Source organism: Orbicella franksi, chromosome 1 (assembly GCF_964199315.1).
Source record: "Orbicella franksi chromosome 1, jaOrbFran1.1, whole genome shotgun sequence".
In the NCBI taxonomy this organism is placed as follows: domain Eukaryota; kingdom Metazoa; phylum Cnidaria; class Anthozoa; order Scleractinia; family Merulinidae; genus Orbicella; species Orbicella franksi.
The window spans coordinates 22,533,998-22,554,303 of NC_138145.1; positions in this window are offsets into that span (position 1 = coordinate 22,533,998).

Genomic DNA, 20,306 nt, shown 5'->3' on the forward strand with positions numbered 1-20,306 from the left:
ATGTACGTATCACCGTATTACTTTAGCCTGCGATATTAGCCTCTTCTCCCTTCCCTCCAAAGTGTTATTTTCTGTGCACATACAAAACCCTAACGATCGGGTTTTCCCGGCTCTACGCCATCTTGAGAATAGCCTGTGAACAGGCTCTCTAGCCGAGAGGCGAAGGGAAAGCGGGAAGAAGAAAGAGGAGAAAAGAGAGAGGAGAAAGCAGAGATGAGGGAAGTCGACGCCCCAACCCTAGCCCTACTCTCCTTAATTCGGCCACTTCACTCTCTTTCAGTTCCTTCTCGACCTTTCCGGCCACGGTCAAACCTTTCCACAACGTGGAGCTGGATGAACAATCATAGGAAAAACTGCTAAACTCAGAGCTTTTCCTGAACAAAACCCCACAATATCATAAACAACACGCAAAACAGTCCACAGACTTGCGCGTGAACATCTACATTTGCAGTGTGAGAACAAACAAACTGGAAGGACAAAAAGCACGATTATATTGATGAAAGAAACATAAGAGCGTCTCTCTAAGACAGACTTATAGCTTTCCACAAGGAAAACTACAGCTATCTCTGGCGACACCGGACAAAGATAAATATGACACCCGTAATATGAAGCAGCATAAATTTCAACATTTAATCAAACAGCCGCGCCGGCGTAATAATACAAAATGCAAGTAACCAACATGTTCAGGAAATATTTCAAACTTTGTCCCTCCAGAGCATATATTTATAGAGCTTAAAAATTATCTTGCAACATAAATGATCCGAAAAAGAGGGTCTGGAAAGGGGGAGGGTCCTGATCCCTCATTCGGGCTCCTTTTTCAGGAATCTTGCATCCCGCACTTTTTTCATCGCTATCCCGAATCCCGTTTTTCTTTCCCACAAAAATAGATTAAAAAGTCTAATTTGTACAAAAGCTAATAACTGTAAGATATAGATTGGCCCTTTAGATTGATATTTTGAATTAATGCGTTTTTTTTAAGACTATTTGTGCGGTCAGGAATCCCTATGCGATATAAGGCGAGATTCAGCTGTCATGATTTTGTTAGCCAACGGGACTCCCAACAAGTGTGCCAAGCAGAAAGGTCTCTGATGAGTCCCTTGGCCGGGACGAAACGAGCTGTGTAAGACTAGGCACGAACAATCTCTTATCACAAGTAACTGTCAACTTTATTGTCAATTTTTGACCTCGGGGTTTTCTCCGAGGCCTTTACTCTTAGCGATTTCTGCTAACCCAGTGAAGGTTTTTAACTGCTTCACGGAGTTGAACAGGTCTTTGTGTTCGTCGCCGCTTAGCGGAACATTGAATTTCTCTTTGTGGATCGCCGAGGTTCTGGCTGTAAAACTATAAGTATCATTGGTCGCCGCAAGATAAAACGAGACAAAAACTCTCACTGAAGCAGAGCTGGCATCACTGTTTGCCATATCTGGGGTCATCTAGCGGTTAAGCTGTTGAAAAATCCTCTTAAGATTACAATAAATGTGAAGAGACCGAAGAGCTTGAGCAATTGAGTTAATTAAGCATCGAGTTAATAACTGGTATGCTATTACACCACGTACACTTTTCTGGCATCTGGTTGAAACAAAATACCCTCTGACAGTTTCAATTAGGTAACTATTAACCAGGCACACTCTATAGTTTGGTTTGAAAGCATACAACCCTTAGCGCTCGCCTGGTTGATTCTCTTTGGCCGCTAGAAGGTTTATTTGGGTCGCGACGATTTCCCCGAATTCCCGACAGACAGACCAAAACAATCCGGCATCCCGTGCCCTAATCTTGGCGACTCCCGCTTCCCGGGCAGCAGTCAAATCTCGGGTCCCGTCAAGATATTTATCGTTTTCGCGATTCCCGCACCGTATTTCGGTCAAATACCGGATCCTGAGAATAACCTTCCAGACCCTCGTAACAAACTAGCACATGTCAGAGGTGTCAAACTCTACGAATTTATCGCCGATGACAGCGCAAATCACACAGATTATTTTAAAATTATTTTAATATTCTCAGGGTCTCCTTTTTTGTTCAAATTTCAGAATGGCAGTTACGGTGATCTTGCGGCACTGTTACTCAGTAAGGAAGTTTCTCAACGCTCTTATAATCAAGTGTTTACCAAGAATCGTCTCCAACGATGGTGGTCTTTGGCCATCGTAGCTTGATTAAAAATATAACACAAACAGCGGTGATAAACATATTTTGTTTATCACCTCTGTTTGTGTTATATTTCTTCTATTTTTCACGCGTCACAGGCCCAACACCACCAAGTATCATTAAGTGTTGTTGTGATGTAACATGTGTTCCTTCTTTGCTAAGGACAACAAACATACAATTTTCATTACCAACAGCGGAGACTACTTGACAGTTGCAGTTGCTAAGTAAAACGTTGCCGTTGGTCAGCTGTTGATCGCTAATAAAAAGAGCAAAGATCAGCACACTTTCACTACTTTTATTCGGCAGACAGCCAAACTAGAACCAGAGCAATTCCAGAAAACAGTTGATACATCAACGTTTTTATTCTAAGCTTGAGAATGTACTTTTCAGCCATTTGCATCATTTTCTGTGCCTTTTACATCCACTCAGCCTGTTGTGGTCTCATCACTGAGAAGTTGAAATTGTCCCAGGTCTCCGAAGCTTGTCCGCCGGGAGTCTGGACCTGTTCAACTGGTAAACGATCAGAGATTGCCAAAGTGGATGACATTGCTCAGACGGTGCAACGACGTGCTGTAAAATCTTATCCTCCGGGAATTTGGACACGAAACGAACTTGAAGAAACTGAACAATTAACAGACAAAAAAGACCCAGAAAGTTATCCCCCAGGAATGTTGGTCCATAAAAAGAAAAGAATGTTGCAGCAAATGCTAAAGAGAGCAATCAGAACATCCCAACAAGATGGCGGTCTTGTAGCCAAGGTCAACCCTTCCCAAGCTTGTCCGCCAGGAGTCTGGACATGTTCAACAGGAAAGAAATCCGAGATTACCAATGAAGGCCAAGTTGAGGTTCTTGTCCTGGATGAATCGTCCTCAAATAACATTGTTAAAGAGCAAAATTCTCTGCGTTTGGAGCGACGACGAGCCACAAAATCGTGTCCCCCAGGAATGTGGATTTGTGATCAAGAACTGAAGCGAGTATTCACTCGTCAATTTTTCAATCCCAGAACATAACAATTGTCCCAGTAAAAAATAAAAAGAGTTGATACTATGGCAACCTTCAATAGGGAAGTTAGCTGCTTTAGAATAAGGAGGCCTTTTCCAGGATCTAATAGTTTTTACTTGACATCTCACATTAAGATGTAATACACAGTCAGTATTGAAGAGATCGGAACATTGCCAAGGAAGGCCAAGTTCAGGCTCTAGTCATGGATGAATTGTCCTCGAATAACATGGTTGAAGCCAAGGAAAATTCTCCCAAGTCGAGGTAACAACGACCCAAAAAGTCGTGTCCCCACGAAAGTGGGTTTGTGATTAAGTCATCAAGAGCTGAAGGAGTTTTGTGTCTGATGAAGAACACTGTGATTTTGAGTCATGGTAAAGAGAGTAGTCACTCGTCAATTTTTCAAACTGAAGACATCATAGCTTTTATCACAGTAATGTTATGTTAAACTTTGTGGTGAAGAAAGCTGATCTAGAAGAAAAACACGCTAACATGTTTATTTTTAAAAAACATTGTCGGGCTAGTGTTGTTATGCACTTCCCGTTACACCAGGTGTACTTATTTTTGAAGTTTTTAATAAAGATTGCAGTATCTCCCAGACTAATGAAATTGAGAGAAAGGCGAAATTCTCTTTCTACATATGTACGTATCACCGTATTACTTTAGCCTGCGATATTAGCCTCTTCTCCCTTCCCTCCAAAGTGTTATTTTCTGTGCACATACAAAACCCTAACGATCGGGTTTTCCCGGCTCTACGCCATCTTGAGAATAGCCTGTGAACAGGCTCTCTAGCCGAGAGGCGAAGGGAAAGCGGGAAGAAGAAAGAGGAGAAAAGAGAGAGGAGAAAGCAGAGATGAGGGAAGTCGACGCCCCAACCCTAGCCCTACTCTCCTTAATTCGGCCACTTCACTCTCTTTCAGTTCCTTCTCGACCTTTCCGGCCACGGTCAAACCTTTCCACAACGTGGAGCTGGATGAACAATCATAGGAAAAACTGCTAAACTCAGAGCTTTTCCTGAACAAAACCCCACAATATCATAAACAACACGCAAAACAGTCCACAGACTTGCGCGTGAACATCTACATTTGCAGTGTGAGAACAAACAAACTGGAAGGACAAAAAGCACGATTATATTGATGAAAGAAACATAAGAGCGTCTCTCTAAGACAGACTTATAGCTTTCCACAAGGAAAACTACAGCTATCTCTGGCGACACCGGACAAAGATAAATATGACACCCGTAATATGAAGCAGCATAAATTTCAACATTTAATCAAACAGCCGCGCCGGCGTAATAATACAAAATGCAAGTAACCAACATGTTCAGGAAATATTTCAAACTTTGTCCCTCCAGAGCATATATTTATAGAGCTTAAAAATTATCTTGCAACATAAATGATCCGAAAAAGAGGGTCTGGAAAGGGGGAGGGTCCTGATCCCTCATTCGGGCTCCTTTTTCAGGAATCTTGCATCCCGCACTTTTTTCATCGCTATCCCGAATCCCGTTTTTCTTTCCCACAAAAATAGATTAAAAAGTCTAATTTGTACAAAAGCTAATAACTGTAAGATATAGATTGGCCCTTTAGATTGATATTTTGAATTAATGCGTTTTTTTTAAGACTATTTGTGCGGTCAGGAATCCCTATGCGATATAAGGCGAGATTCAGCTGTCATGATTTTGTTAGCCAACGGGACTCCCAACAAGTGTGCCAAGCAGAAAGGTCTCTGATGAGTCCCTTGGCCGGGACGAAACGAGCTGTGTAAGACTAGGCACGAACAATCTCTTATCACAAGTAACTGTCAACTTTATTGTCAATTTTTGGCCTCGGGGTTTTCTCCGAGGCCTTTACTCTTAGCGATTTCTGCTAACCCAGTGAAGGTTTTTAACTGCTTCACGGAGTTGAACAGGTCTTTGTGTTCGTCGCCGCTTAGCGGAACATTGAATTTCTCTTTGTGGATCGCCGAGGTTCTGGCTGTAAAACTATAAGTATCATTGGTCGCCGCAAGATAAAACGAGACAAAAACTCTCACTGAAGCAGAGCTGGCATCACTGTTTGCCATATCTGGGGTCATCTAGCGGTTAAGCTGTTGAAAAATCCTCTTAAGATTACAATAAATGTGAAGAGACCGAAGAGCTTGAGCAATTGAGTTAATTGAGCATCGAGTTAATAACTGGTATGTTATTACACCACGTGCACTTTTCTGGCATCTGGTTGAAACAAAATACCCTCTGACAGTTTCAATTAGGTAACTATTAACCAGGCACACTCTATAGTTTGGTTTGAAAGCATACAACCCTTAGCGCTCGCCTGGTTGATTCTCTTTGGCCGCTAGAAGGTTTATTTGGGTCGCGACGATTTCCCCGAATTCCCGACAGACAGACCAAAACAATCCGGCATCCCGTGCCCTAATTTTGGCGACTCCCGCTTCCCGGGCAGCAGTCAAATCTCGGGTCCCGTCAAAATATATCTCGTTTTCCCGATTCCCGCACCGTATTTCGGTCAAATACCGGATCCTGAGAATAACCTTCCAGACCCTCGTAACAAACTAGCACATGTCAGAGGTGTCAAACTCTACGAATTTATCGCCGATGACAGCGCAAATCACACAGATTATTTTAAAATTATTTTAATATTCTCAGGGTCTCCTTTTTTGTTCAAATTTCAAAATGGCAGTTACGGTGATCTTGCGGCACTGTTACTCAGTAAGGAAGTTTCTCAACGCTCTTATAATCAAGTGTTTACCAAGAATCGTCTCCAACGATGGTGGTCTTTGGACATCGTAGCTTGATTAAAAATATAACACAAACAGCGGTGATAAACATATTTTGTTTATCACCGCTATTTGTGTTATATTTCTTATATTTTTCACGCGTCACAAGGCAAACGCCACAAAGTATCCGGCATTAAGTGTTGTTGTGATGTAACATGTGTTCCTTCTTTGCTAAGGACAACAAACATACAATTTTCATTACCAACAGCGGAGACTACTTGACAGTTGCAGTTGCTAAGTAAAACGTTGCCGTTGGTCAGCTGTTGATCGCTAATAAAAAGAGCAAAGATCAGCACACTTTCACTACTTTTATTCGGCAGACAGCCAAACTAGAACCAGAGCAATTCCAGAAAACAGTTGATACATCAACGTTTTTATTCTAAGCTTGAGAATGTACTTTTCAGCCATTTGCATCATTTTCTGTGCCTTTTACATCCACTCCGCCTGTTGTGGTCTCATCACTGTGAAGTTGAAATTGTCCCAGGTCTCCGAAGCTTGTCCGCCGGGAGTCTGGACCTGTTCAACTGGTAAGCGATCAGAGATTACCGAGGTGGATGACATTTCTCAGACGGTGGAACGACGTGCTGTAAAATCTTATCCTCCGGGAATTTGGACACGAGACGAGCTTGAAGAAACTGAACAATTAACAGACAAAGAAGACCCAGAAAGTTATCTTGCAGGAATGTGGGTCCATAAAAAGAAAAGAATGTTGCAGCAAATGCTAAAGAGAGCAATCAAAACATCCAAAGAACATGGTGGTCTTGTAGCGAAGGTCAACCCGTCCCAGGCTTGTCCGCCAGGAGTCTGGACATGTTCAAGAGGAAAGAAATCCGAGATTACTAATGAAGGCCAAGTTGAGGTTCTAGTCCTGGATGAATCGCCGTAAAATAACATTGTTAAAGACAAAAGTCTCCGCGTTTGGAGCGGGGACGAGCCACAAAATCGTGTCCCCCAGGAATGCGGGTTTGTGATCAAGAACTGAAGCGAGTATTCACTCGTCAATTTTTTGAACTCAAAACATAACAATTTTCGCAGTATAAAATAGAAAGAGTTGATACAATAAGAACCTTCAGTAGGGAAGACAGTTCCTTTAGAATAAAGAGGTCTTTTCCAAGATCGTAATTCGTAAATTACAAAGGGATAGTTTTTACTTGACATCTCACATTAAGATGTAATACACAGTCAGTATTGAAGAGATCGGAAGATTGCCAAGGAAGGCCAAGTTCAGGCTCTAGTCATGGATGAATTGTCCTCGAATGACATGGTTGAAGCCGAGGAAAATTCTCCCAAGTCGAGGTAACAACGATCCACAAAGTCGTGTTCCCATGAATGTGAGTTTGTGATGAAGTCATTAAGAGCTGAAGGAGTTTTGTGTCTGATGAAGTCAAGAACACTGTGATGTTGAGTCATGGTAAAGAGAGTAGTCACTCGTTAATTTTTCAAACTGAAGACATCATAGCTTTTATCACAGTAATGTTATGTTAAACTTTGTGGTGAAGAAAGCTGATCTAGAAGAAAAACACGCTAACGTGTTTATTTTTAAAAAACATTGTCGGGCTAGTGATGTTATGCACTTCCCCGGTTACATCAGGTGTACTTAGTTTTGAAGTTTTTAATAAAGGTTGCAATATCCCCGAGACTAATGAAATTGAGAGACGTATCACCGTATTACTTTAGCCTAGGAAATTAGCCTCTGCTCCCCTCCCTCCAAAGTGTTATTTTCTGCGCACATGCAAAACCCTAACGATCGGGTTTTCACGGCTATACGCCATCTTGAGAGTAGCCTGTGAACAGGCTCTCTAGTCGAGAGGCGAAGGGAAAGCGGGAAGAACAAAGAGGAGAAAAGGAAGAGGAGAAAGGAGAGATGAGGGAAGTCGACGCCCCAACCCTAACCCTACTCCCCTTCGGCCACTTCACTCTCTTTCAGTTCCTTCTCGACCTTTCCGGCCACGGTCAAACCTTTCCACAACGTGGAGCTGCATGAAGAATCATAGGAAGAACTGCTAAATTCAGAGCTTTTTCCTGAACAAAACCCCACAATATCATAAACAACACGCAAAACAGTCCATAGACTTGCGCGCGAACATCTACATTTGCAGTTCCAGAACGAACAAACTGGAAGGACAAAAAGCACGATTATATTGATGAAAGAAACATAAGAACATATCTCTAAGACAGACTTATAGCTTTCCACAAGGAAAGTTACAGCTAACTCTGGCGACACCGGACAAAGATAATTATGACACCCGTGATAAGAAGCATAACTTGCAACAGTTAATGAAACAGCCGGGCCCGGCGTGATAATACAAAATGCAAGTAACCAACATGTTCAGGAAATATTTCAAATTTCGTCCCTCCAGAGCATATATTTACAGAGCTTAAAACATATCTTGCAATATAAATGAGCCGAAAAAGAGGGTCTGGAAGCTGGGAGGGTCCTGATCCCTCATTCGGGCTCCTTTTTCAGGAGAATCCCTCATTTCACTTTTTTCGTCACTATCCTGAATCCCGTTTTTCTTTCCTAGAAAAATGAATTAGAAAGTCTAATTTGTACAAAAGCTAATAAATGTAAGATGTAGATTGGCCCTTTGGATTGATATTTTGAATTAATGCATTTTTTGAACACTATTTGTGCGGTCAGGAATTCCTATGCGATATAAGGCGAGATTGCTGTCATCATTTTGTTACCGAACGGGACTCCCAATGAGTTTGCGAAGCAGAAAGGTCTTTGATGAGTCCCTTGGCCGGGACGAAACGAGCTGTGTAAGACTAGGCACGAACAATCTATTATCACAAGTAACTGTCAACTTTATTGTCAATTTTTGACCTCGGGGTTTTCTCCGAGGCCTTTACTCTTAGCGATTTCTGCTAACCCAGTGAAGGTTTTTAAGTGCTTCACGAAGTTGAACAGGTCTTTGTGTTTGTCGCCGCTTAGCGGAACATTGAATTTCTCTTTGTGGATCGCCGAGGTTCTGGCGCTAGAACTAGAAGTATCGTCGGTGGCCGCAAGATAAAACGAGACAAAATCCAAATCTCTTACTGTAGCAGAGCTGGCATCACTCTTTGTCCTATCTAGGACCATCTAGCGATTAAGCTGTTGAAAAAATCCCATCAAGATTACAATAAATGTGAAGAGACTGAAGAGCTTGAGCAATTCAGTTAATTGAGCATCGAGTGAATAACTGGTATGCTATTACACCACGTGCACTTTTCTGGCATCTGGTAAAAACAAAATACCTTCTGAGAGTTTCAATTAGATAACGATTAACCAAGCACACTCTATAGTTTGGTTTGAAAGCATACACCACTTAGTGCTCGCCTGGTTGATTCTCTTTGGCCGCTAGAATGTTTATTTGGGTCGTGACGATTTCCCGATTTCCCGAAAGACAGGCCAAAAAACTCCCGCATCCCGTGCCCTAATTTTGGCGACTCCCGCTTCCCGGGGAGAAGTCAAATCCCGGGTCCCGTCAAGATATTAATCGTTTTCCCGACTCCCGCACCGTATTTTGGTCAAATACCGGGTGCCAAGAATACCCTTCCAAACCCTCTTGGACTGGTTACCTTCCTTGGCGCCAAGAACTCCATCATTAAATTAAATTATGTTCTGATGCTTCTTCCTTCGCTTGGGCTTGCACCCTTGGTTCCAGCGCTCATGGCGCCACGATACGCGATTACTGGTCTACGGATCAACGCAGTCTTTACATAAATGTCAAGGAAACATTAGCCCTTGTCAATGCTCTAGAGGCCCTGGGCTTCCGTAACAGCTCGTATTTACTGATTGCAAAGTTCTTATTAGGTCCTGGCAGTCTCAAGGTGCAAAGTCACATACTCTTTCTAACGCTCTGAAGAAGCTGTTTTGGGTTTTCACCAAAACTAATATTCACCTCAACCCTCTGTTGTTAATCCCGCAGACCCCCCATCGCGGGTTTTGTCTCTGCGGGATGCCAAGTTATCCCCGTCTGCCTGCTCCCAGGTTCAGACTACATTTGGAGGCCAATTAGGTCACTCCACAGATTTGATGGCTTTGCCGTCGAATGTGCAATGCTCTTTGGATGGCTTCCCCCTTCCTTTCTTTTCTCCAGACCCAACTCCTGGTTCTACAGGGGTCAACGTTTTTGCGGTCGCTTGTTTTCTAACCCTAATATTTTCCCTCCCATTACACTCATTCCCCGAGTTTTGCCTTTCGCTAAAAGGCAGTCTTTTTCTTGCATGAAATAGTTTCCTGGGTTTCCTTTGCAATGTCCTTACAACAATGTTAACTAATTTGATATAATTCCTTGTAATAACAAAGCGAAAAAAAATGAAATTATGTATTCAGCAAAATAAGCTTCCATTTTGTGATGTAATAAATTTAATTTTGGCTTATTTGTGTTTGCAATTCTTATTCTCTCCTTTTTTATCACCATCGTTTGCTTCTCTTTAGGACACTCCTCCTGTCCCTCGCTTGTTTGTTCCTGTGGTGTCATTATGACAATGATCGGAATTGTGGTTATACCAGGCGACGTGTGAACACTACCGTTCCGACGCCGGTTACCTTTAACCTCTCTGCTATCGACGATGGTATTAACTTCCTCCAATCAAGTCACTGGTCAAGAGCCTATTCCAAGCAGAAGCAATCCAAAAGATTGAATTCGAAAGCTTCCTTTTTGCTTCGCCAGGTGAAAAAAGCCTTTTTGATGCCACCCCCGTGGATGTTTGTCGCTTCCTGGTGTTTAAGGATTCCAAAGGTAAAACGCAAGTTCATAAGCCCGAATGCCCTTATCTTGGCCAAAGGAGCATCTCTCTTTTCCAATGTGCTTTACGTCTTGTGTATTCCACAGTCAATTCCTATATTAGACTAGTGAGACAATCTCAGATAGTGCAGAGCGCAATTGATAGCTCTGGTACAATAGTCCCATAAGTACTCACCCCTACTCGGTTCACTTCCGCTTTGTGTCTACCTTGGTAGTCTGCTACGGCTTTTCCCCTTTGCAGTGTGTATGTTTCAAGGTTGTATTTTCATTCAAGGTCCAAACATTACGCACAAATTAATTACTACTGGTGCTTTAAGTTGATTTTCGTTCATTTTAAATTCAACAATACGCTGAAGCAGCAAACGTGACAATTTAGCTCTTCACGCCAACTTTGTAACTTGATACTTTTGTTTTCCTCGCAAAGCCATGTAATATGAAACCCCTGTTTTCTCCAAAACATACGGAAGATGTCCTTGTTTTTTGGAGATAAATGAAAGAAAGTTAAATATCTGATGTACTGATGAAGAAACGGAACAGAGACGATGTTTTACTAAAAATGCAAATTTTTACCGATGAACAAGAACTAATTTAATTATCAGATAGTCACGAAATACCACTTTCTTTTTCTGTTGCCACCTTTGTTGTTAACAATAAAACAATTCAAAATTAACACACAACGATATTGATGGCTGAGAAGCTTTTCAACGAAAAGTATTGAAGATAAACAGCGCTACTTGGCCGATATGAATGAGTCTCCTCAAAGACTGATTAAATTAATTTGCGCTTTCATTAGGTGCCACGGCGTCTGCAGCAATATTTGAGCATTTTCCTGGTCTCTTTTGTTACAAATTCACAATTTGCGGAGTATTAACGCCACTAACTTGAGAACTTTTTGGTCTCTCTTACAGACACAATTAAGGCAAGAAATAAACAAGTCGCTAAGGAGAAGCAATATATTTGAACTCTGACAAGCACACTATTGTAGATTGAAAACAGCAGATGATATTTGTTGAACCGACCTGTTTGTAACTCTAAAAGCTACGCAGCCACAGTAACGTTTCACTTTTGCAATAAAAAGGGACAACTGGCGCTACCTGAAAAATAACTGCCGTCCTTGGTCACATGACACGATATATAAAATACTGCGTGTAAAGATAGTGTATAACACTAACAATGCTAGAACGCATGCGTCTTACATGTTGAGCTCTACCATAAGGAAAACCACTCAACATTTGTGCGTGATTCCGTATGCAATGTATCCTTCACCTAATATAGAAGCCACGAACCCTAACTAATCTACGCATGCGTTTAGGGCAAATTAGTTTTGTTCTAAGGAGAATGGTACCACAAGGAGAGCGAGGGGTTACCTGAAACAAATATATAGCTTTGCGATGTTCAAAGTTAAGCGACGGCGATGGAATGTGTTTTACGTAGAGTACACATGTACCTTTCCCACCCTACTCCCACTACTTCCTTGCCTCTAGACTAATTAATTAATTGAAATTAATTAATTAAACAAACATTAAAGTTTACACCTTAGCGCCATAGCGCCATAGGGCCTTAGTTCCTTAGCGGCAGGCAACCCCCATAACCATCCCAATAGTACACTCTGCACTAAAAACTAGTGAGACAATCTCAGATAGTGCCGAGCGCAATTGATAGCTCTGATACAGTAGTCCCATAAGTACTCACCCCTGCTCGGTTCACTTCCGGTTTGTGTCTACCTTGGTAGTCTGCTACGGCTTTTCCCCTTTGCAGTGTGTATGTTTCAAGGTTGTATTTTCATTCAAGGTCCAAACATTACGCACAAATTAATTACTACTGGTGCTTTCAGTTGATTTTCGTTCATTTTAAATTCAACAATACGCTGAAGCAGCAAACGTGACAATTTAACTCTTCACGCCAACTTTGTAACTTGATACTTTTGTTTTCCTCGCAAAGCCATGTAATATGAAACCCCTGTTTTCTCCAAAACATACGGAAGATGTCCTTGTTTTTTGGAGATAAATGAAAGAAAGTTAAATATCTGATGTACTGATGAAGAAACGGAACAGAGACGATGTTTTACTAAAAATGCAAATTTTTACCGATGAACAAGAACTAATTTAATTATCAGATAGTCACGAAATACCACTTTCTTTTTCTGTTGCCACCTTTGTTGTTAACAATAAAACAATTCAAAATTAACACACAACGATATTGATGGCTGCGAAGTTTTTCAACGAAAAGTATTGAAGATAAAGAGCGCTACTTGGCCGATATGAATGAGTCTCCTCAAAGACTGATTAAATTAATTTGAACTTTCATTAGGTGCCACGGCGTCTGCAGCAATATTTGAGCATTTTCCTGGTTTCTTTTGTTACAAATTCACAATTTGCGGAGTATTAACGCCACTAACTTGAGAACTTTTTGGTCTCTCTTACAGACACAATTATGGCAAGAAACAAACAAGTCGCTAAGGAGAAGCAATATATTTGAACCCTGACAAGCACACTATTGTAGATTGAAAACAGCAGATGATATTTGTTGAACCGACCTGTTTGTAATTCTAAAAGCTACGCAGCCACAGTAACGTTTCACTTTTGCAATAAAAAGGGACAACTGGCGCTACCTGAAAAATAACTGCCGTCCTTGGTCACATGACACGATATATAAAATACTGCGTGTAAAGATAGTGTATAACACTAACAATGCTAGAACGCATGCGTCTTACATGTTGAGCTCTACCATAAGGAAAACCACTCAACATTTGTGCGTGATTCCGTATGCAATGTATCCTTCACCTAATATAGAGGCCATGAACCCTAACTAATCTACGCATGCGTTTAGGGCAAATTAGTTTTGTTCTAAGGAGAATGGTACCACAAGGAGAGCAAGGGGTTACCTGAAACAAATATATAGCTTTGCGATGTTCAAAGTTAAGCGACGGCGATGAAATGTGTTTTACGTAGAGTACACATGTACCTTTCCCACCCTACTCCCATTACTTCCTTGCCTCTAGACTAATTAATTAATTGAAATTAATTAATTAAACAAACATTAAAGTTTACACCTTAGCGCCATAGGGCCATAGCGCCATAGGGCCATAGTGCCATAGCGCCATAGCGGCATAGCGCCTTAGTTCCTTAGCGGCAGGCAACCCCCATAACCATCCCAATAGTGCACTCTGCACTAACTAGTGAGACAATCTCAGATAGTGCAGAGCGCAATTGATAGCTCTGATACAGTAGTCCCATAAGTACTCACCCCTGCTCGGTTCACTTCCGGTTTGTGTCTAGCTTGGTAGTCTGCTACGGCTTTTCCCCTTTGCAGTGTGTATGTTTCAAGGTTGTATTTTCATTCAAGGTCCAAACATTAGGCACAAATTAATTACTACTGGTGCTTTAAGTTGATTTTCGTTCATTTTAAATTCAACAATACGCTGAAGCAGCAAACGTGACAATTTAGCTCTTCACGCCAACTTTGTAACTTGATACTTTTGTTTTCCTCGCAAAGCCATGTAATATGAAACCCCTGTTTTCTCCAAAACATACGGAAGATGTCCTTGTTTTTTGGAGATAAATGAAAGAAAGTTAAATATCTGATGTACTGATGAAGAAACGGAACAGAGACGATGTTTTACTAAAAATGCAAATTTTTACCGATGAACAAGAACTAATTTAATTATCAGATAGTCACGAAATACCACTTTCTTTTTCTGTTGCCACCTTTGTTGTTAACAATAAAACAATTCAAAATTAACACACAACGATATTGATGGCTGAGAAGCTTTTCAACGAAAAGTATTGAAGATAAACAGCGCTACTTGGCCGATATGAATGAGTCTCCTCAAAGACTGATTAAATTAATTTGAACTTTCATTAGGTGCCACGGCGTCCGCAGCAATATTTGAGCATTTTCCTGGTTTCTTTTGTTACAAATTTACAATTTGCGGAGTATTAAAGCCACTAACTTGAGAACTTTTTGGCCTCTCTTACAGACACAATTAAGGCAAGAAATAAACAAGTCGCTAAGGAGAAGCAATATATTTGAACTCTGACAAGCACACTATTGTAGATTGAAAACAGCAGATGACATTTGTTGAACCGACCTGTTTGTAATTCTAAAAGCTACGCAGCCACAGTAACGTTTCACTTTTGCAATAAAAAGGGACAATTGGCGCTACCTGAAAAATAACTGCCGTCCTTGGTCACATGACACGATATATAAAATACTGCGTGTAAAGATAGTGTATAACACTAACAATGCTAGAACGCATGCGTCTTACATGTTGAGCTCTACCATAAGGAAAACCACTCAACATTTGTGCGTGATTCCGTATGCAATGTATCCTTCACCTAATATAGAAGCCACGAACCCTAACTAATCTACGCATGCGTTTAGGGCAAATTAGTTTTGTTCTAAGGAGAATGGTACCACAAGGAGAGCAAGGGGTTACCTGAAACAAATATATAGCTTTGCGATGTTCAAAGTTAAGCGACGGCGATGGAATGTGTTTTACGTAGAGTACACATGTACCTTTCCCACCCTATTCCCACTACTTCCTTGCCTCTAGACTAATTAATTAATTGAAATTAATTAATTAAACAAACATTAAAGTTTACACCTTAGCGCCATAGGGCCATAGCGCCATAGGGCCATAGCGACATAGCGCCATAGCGCCATAGTGCCTTAGTTCCTTAGCGGCAGGCAACCCCCATAACCATCCCAATAGTGCACTCTGCACTAACTAGTGAGACAATCTCAGATAGTGCAGAGCGCAATTGATAGCTCTGGTACAGTAGTCCCATAAGTACTCACCCCTACTCGGTTCACTTCCGGTTTGTGTCTATCTTGGTAGTCTGCTACGGCTTTTCCCCTTTGCAGTGTGTATGTTTCAAGGTTGTATTTTCATTCAAGGTCCAAACATTACGCACAAATTAATTACTACTGGTGCTTTAAGTTGATTTTCGTTCATTTTAAATTCAACAATACGCTGAAGCAGCAAACGTGACAATTTAGCTCTTCACGCCAACTTTGTAACTTGATACTTTTGTTTTCCTCGCAAAGCCGTGTAATACGAAACCCCTGTTTTCTCCAAAACATACGGAAGATGTCCTTGTTTTTTGGAGATAAATGAAAGAAAGTTAAATATCTGATGTAGTGATGAAGAAACGGAACAGAGACGATGTTTTACTAAAAATGCAAATTTTTACCGATGAACAAGAACTAATTTAATTATCAGATAGTCATGAAATACCACTTTCTTTTTCTGTTGCCACCTTTGTTGTTAACAATAACACAATTCAAAATTAACACACAACGATATTGATGGCTGAGAAGCTTTTCAACGAAAAGTATTGAAGATAAACAGCGCTACTTGGCCGATATGAATGAGTCTCCTCACAGACTGATTAAATTAATTTGCGCTTTCATTAGGTGCCACGGCGTCTGCAGCAATATTTGAGCATTTTTCTGGTTTCTTTTGTTACAAATTCACAATTTGCGGAGTATTAACGCCACTAACTTGAGAACTTTTTGGTCTCTCTTACAGACACAATTAAGGCAAGAAATAAACAAGTCGCTAAGGAGAAGCAATATATTTGAACTCTGACAAGCACACTATTGTAGATTGAAAACAGCAGATGATATCTGTTGAACCGACCTGTTTGTAATTCTAAAAGCTACGCAGCCACAGTAACGTTTCACTTTTGCAATAAAAAGGGACAACTGGCGCTACCTGAAAAATAACTGCCGTCCTTGGTCACATGACACGATATATAAAATACTGCGTGTAAAGATAGTGTATAACACTAACAATGCTAGGACGCATGCGTCTTACATGTTGAGCTCTACCATAAGGAAAACCACTCAACATTTGTGCGTGATTCCGTATGCAATGTATCCTTCACCTAATATAGAGGCCACGAACCCTAACTAATCTACGCATGCGTTTAGGGCAAATTAGTTTTGTTCTAAGGAGAATGGTACCACAAGGAGAGCAAGGGGTTACCTGAAACAAATATATAGCTTTGCGATGTTCAAAGTTAAGCGACGGCGATGGAATGTGTTTTACGTAGAGTACACATGTACCTTTCCCACCCTACTCCCACTACTTCCCTGCCTCTAGACTAATTAATTAATTGAAATTAATTAATTAAACAAACATTAAAGTTTACACCTTAGCGCCATAGGGCCATAGTGCCATAGCGCCATAGTGCCATAGCGCCATAGTGCCATAGCGCCATAGCGCCATAGCGCCATAGCGGCTTAGTTCCTTAGCGGCAGGCAACCCCCATAACCATCCCAATAGTGCACTCTGCACTAACTAGTGAGACAATCTCAGATAGTGCAGAGCGCAATTGATAGCTCTGGTACAGTAGTCCCATAAGTACTCACCCCTACTCGGTTCACTTCCGGTTTGTGTCTACCTTGGTAGTCTGCTACGGCTTTTCCCCTTTGCAGTGTGTATGTTTCAAGGTTGTATTTTCATTCAAGGTCCAAACATTACGCACAAATTAATTACTACTGGTGCTTTAAGTTGATTTTCGTTCATTTTAAATTCAACAATACGCTGAAGCAGCAAACGTGACAATTTAGCTCTTCACGCCAACTTTGTAACTTGATACTTTTGTTTTCCTCGCAAAGCCATGTAATATGAAACCCCTGTTTTCTCCAAAACATACGGAAGATGTCCTTGTTTTTTGGAGATAAATGAAAGAAAGTTAAATATCTAATGTACTGATGAAGAAACGGAACAGAGACGATGTTTTACTAAAAATGCAAATTTTTACCGATGAACAAGAACTAATTTAATTATCAGATAGTCACGAAATACCACTTTCTTTTTCTGTTGCCACCTTTGTTGTTAACAATAAAACAATTCAAAATTAACACACAACGATATTGATGGCTGAGAAGCTTTTCAACGAAAAGTATTGAAGATAAACAGCGCTACTTGGCCGATATGAATGAGTCTCCTCAAAGACTGATTAAATTAATTTGCGCTTTCATTAGGTGCCACGGCGTCTGCAGCAATATTTGAGCATTTTCCTGGTCTCTTTTGTTACAAATTCACAATTTGCGGAGTATTAACGCCACTAACTTGAGAACTTTTTGGTCTCTCTTACAGACACAATTAAGGCAAGAAATAAACAAGTCGCTAAGGAGAAGCAATATATTTGAACTCTGACAAGCACACTATTGTAGATTGAAAACAGCAGATGATATTTGTTGAACCGACCTGTTTGTAACTCTAAAAGCTACGCAGCCACAGTAACGTTTCACTTTTGCAATAAAAAGGGACAACTGGCGCTACCTGAAAAATAACTGCCGTCCTTGGTCACATGACACGATATATAAAATACTGCGTGTAAAGATAGTGTATAACACTAACAATGCTAGAACGCATGCGTCTTACATGTTGAGCTCTACCATAAGGAAAACCACTCAACATTTGTGCGTGATTCCGTATGCAATGTATCCTTCACCTAATATAGAAGCCACGAACCCTAACTAATCTACGCATGCATTTAGGGCAAATTAGTTTTGTTCTAAGGAGAATGGTACCACAAGGAGAGCAAGGGGTTACCTGAAACAAATATATAGCTTTTCGATGTTCAAAGTTAAGCGACGGCAATGGAATGTGTTTTACGTAGAGTACACATGTACCTTTCCCACCCTACTCCCATTACTTCCTTGCCTCTAGACTAATTAATTAATTGAAATTAATTAATAAAACAAACATTAAAGTTTACACCTTAGCGCCTTAGGGCCATAGCGCCATAGCGCCATAGCGCCATAGCGCCATAGCGCCATAGCGCCATAGCGGCTTAGTTCCTTAGCGGCAGGCAACCCCCATAACCATCCCAATAGTGCACTCTGCACTAACTAGTGAGAGAATCTCAGATAGTGCAGAGCACAATTGATAGCTCTGGTACAGTAGTCCCATAAGTACTCACCCCTGCTCGGTTCACTTCCGGTTTGTGTCTACCTTGGTAGTCTGCTACGGCTTTTCCCCTTTGCAGTGTGTATGTTTCAAGGTTGTATTTTCATTCAAGGTCCAAACATTACGCACAAATTAATTACTACTGGTGCTTTAAGTTGATTTTCGTTCATTTTAAATTCAACAATACGCTGAAGCAGCAAACGTGACAATTTAGCTCTTCACGCCAACTTTGTAACTTGATACTTTTGTTTTCCTCGCAAAGCCATGTAATATGAAACCCCTGTTTTCTCCAAAACATACGGAAGATGTCCTTGTTTTTTGGAGATAAATGAAAGAAAGTTAAATATCTAATGTACTGATGAAGAAACGGAACAGAGACGATGTTTTACTAAAAATGCAAATTTTTACCGATGAACAAGAACTAATTTAATTATCAGATAGTCACGAAATACCACTTTCTTTTTCTGTTGCCACCTTTGTTGTTAACAATAAAACAATTCAAAATTAACACACAACGATATTGATGGCTGAGAAGCTTTTCAACGAAAAGTATTGAAGATAAACAGCGCTACTTGGCCGATATGAATGAGTCTCCTCAAAGACTGATTAAATTAATTTGCGCTTTCATTAGGTGCCACGGCGTCTGCAGCAATATTTGAGCATTTTCCTGGTCTCTTTTGTTACAAATTCACAATTTGCGGAGTATTAACGCCACTAACTTGAGAACTTTTTGGTCTCTCTTACAGACACAATTAAGGCAAGAAATAAACAAGTCGCTAAGGAGAAGCAATATATTTGAACTCTGACAAGCACACTATTGTAGATTGAAAACAGCAGATGATATTTGTTGAACCGACCTGTTTGTAACTCTAAAAGCTACGCAGCCACAGTAACGTTTCACTTTTGCAATAAAAAGGGACAACTGGCGCTACCTGAAAAATAACTGCCGTCCTTGGTCACATGACACGATATATAAAATACTGCGTGTAAAGATAGTGTATAACACTAACAATGCTAGAACGCATGCGTCTTACATGTTGAGCTCTACCATAAGGAAAACCACTCAACATTTGTGCGTGATTCCGTATGCAATGTATCCTTCACCTAATATAGAAGCCACGAACCCTAACTAATCTACGCATGCGTTTAGGGCAAATTAGTTTTGTTCTAAGGAGAATGGTACCACAAGGAGAGCAAGGGGTTACCTGAAACAAATATATAGCTTTGCGATGTTCAAAGTTAAGCGACGGCGATGGAATGTGTTTTACGTAGAGTACACATGTACCTTTCCCACCCTACTCCCACTACTTCCTTGCCTCTAGACTAATTAATTAATTGAAATTAATTAATTAAACAAACATTAAAGTTTACACCTTAGCGCCATAGGGCCATAGCGCCATAGGGCCATAGCGCCATAGCGCCTTAGTTCCTTAGCGGCAGGCAACCCCCATAACCATCCCAATAGTGCACTCTGCACTAAAAACTACGCTCTGTCTTTTCTGAAGTTGGACGCCAAGGAGCCTGGAACCGAACTCTTCTGCTCTAAAGCCCCATAAGGGTATTGAGACTTACGTGGCAATCGGTCATGAATTGGGAATTAGTCTTTCCAGTGGCTATTTGTTTCGTGCCACTAACCAGCAGGGCCACATTGTCGATAAGCCACTTTTTTAAAAGTGCTTTAAAACTTTACGGCAGAATCCCGCTTTAAAAAGTGCCTGCGAGATGCCCAGATC